The following is a 2,237-nucleotide window of genomic DNA, read 5'->3' on the forward strand; positions in this document are numbered from 1 at the left end:
AGCTAATGTAAAAGAAAAGAAAGCAGAGTAATGGTTGCTTGAGGATGGGATGGGAAGTGGGAAGGGCAGAAGAGAGGGCTTTGCAATGACATAAGAAAACTTTTCAGGATGACGGATATATGTACCATCTTGGTTGTGGTAATGTTTTCATGGATGTACACATATTTCAAAACTTATCATATTATACCATAAAACGTGCAGCTTATTGTTTTAATTATACCTCAGTAAAGTTGACACAAATTTTATTTGTTACAAAATAAAACTAACACATGATTAACTCTATTATAATTTTAAAGAAATTAAGGAAGTCATTTTGCCTATTAGAATGCCTGGAATTAAGAAGCTTTCTATGAAGGTAAGATGTATGTCTTACTTACCTCAATTGCTAAAACCTCAGGTCCTGGTACATAGGACAGGTACATAGTATATTTTGAACAAGTTGTTAAATAGAAGCCATATAATCCCAGAATATAGCAGAGAGAAGGTTATGCTGGTTAGGATAGGAAGGTGTGTTAATTATGTGTGGCTGCTAGGAACAGAATACCAACCAGTGGATAAGCCACACAAGTATTTATTCTTCCATGCAGTACTAGTTCAGAAATAGGCATCCCAAGGCTGTTGGGTGGCTCTCCAAAAGTGTTAGGAACTCAAGATTCTTCTGTTTCTTCTGCTTCACAACACATGGTTCCCATCCTCAAGGATAACTAATTTTCACAGATGACAGACGGAGTTGCAGCCATTACAATTGACTTCTAGACTGCAGGAAGGGGATGGCAGCCCCTTTCTGCTAAGACTGTGCCTTTGAAGTGGCTTTATCTGGAGACCCACATGACATTTTTATATTTCATTGGCTGCACTTAATGGCAAGGGAGGGTGGAGAAGGTAGACTAGTTTTCAGATGCCAACGTGTACAAGTGAAAAGCAGGTTTTGGAAAACAAGGAAGAAGAGAACGGGCATTGGGTAGCCACTAGCTGACCCTACCATAGAAGGACTTGATATTACTTTTATGATTACTGTTGATCTTGTTCTTGGAATCAAGGTTGAATGTTAATCATTTCAGGTTTATAGAACACTTTTCTAGGTGACTCTTCTAACTACAGAAGTCTTTTATTTCACTATAAACATCGGTCAGACAGCAAGTGGATTGAAAGAAAAGAGGCTAACCTAGAAGAAACTAACAACACTGAATTCCATCTTAAAGACTCCTACCAAGCAAGGAATACAGGTCAAAGGCCATTATAATGAAAATATTGCCCGGATTCTTTTATTTTGTTTTATTGCATATTTCTTAAGACAAATGGATTATTGCCTAGGGCTCCAAAATCTTTTCTATATAGAGATTTTTGTCACAATAGTATTTGTTGTGATGAAATTTGACCTATATTATACTTCTTTACGTCTGCTGCCTAATTTCCCTTAGGGCAGTGGTTTTCAAAATTTTTTAGATGGGGAAAACTTTCATTGGAATAAAATCTTGTGGAATAATACAAATAAAATAAATAAAATAGATGTGGCTCTAGGTGAAAGATTGTGAGTAGAAGTAACCCTCAAACCCCACGACTCATATAGTTTCCCATCACCACCCACTTGTGTAGACCACATATGTATGTTCGAACCATGGCTTAAGATCTTGTAAATGATTTATTTTTAGTAACATTTAAATCCCATGTAGTAAATACTAAGAAACAGTTCTGGAAAATATTTTCCTTCACTAACTCATTTTTTAAGATACAGTTAAATCTTCCAATTTGTACATCAGTTAAGAATTTGAGAATTAATAACAATTTGGTGTTTTTAAATGGTGTCTTGGCTTGAAAAACAGAAGCTAGTCAACCACTGAGGTTATGCTGTTGTAAGATCTTATTTTAGCATGGAAATACAGCTCTTCCCTGCATTATGATAGCACACATACTTTCACTCTAATAGGAGGGAAACGTCTACGCTCATCAGTCATTAAAGAAATAGGCTTTCCAATGGGCGCGGTGGCTCACACCTGTAATCTCAGCACTTTGAGAGGCCTAGGCGGGTGGATCACGAGGTCAGGAGATCGAGACCACGGTGAAACCCCGTCTGTACTAAAAATACAAAAAAAAAATTAGCTGGGCATGGTGGCGGGCGCCTGTAGTCCCAGCTACTTGGGAGGCTGAGGCAGGAGAATGGCGTGAACCCGGGAGGCGGAGCTTGCAGTGAGCCGAGATCGCGCCACTGCACTACAGCCTGGGAGACAGAGCGAGTC

Source organism: Rhinopithecus bieti, unplaced genomic scaffold (assembly GCF_001698545.2).
Source record: "Rhinopithecus bieti isolate Rb0 unplaced genomic scaffold, ASM169854v2 scaffold_7681, whole genome shotgun sequence".
Classification (NCBI taxonomy): Eukaryota; Metazoa; Chordata; class Mammalia; order Primates; family Cercopithecidae; genus Rhinopithecus; species Rhinopithecus bieti.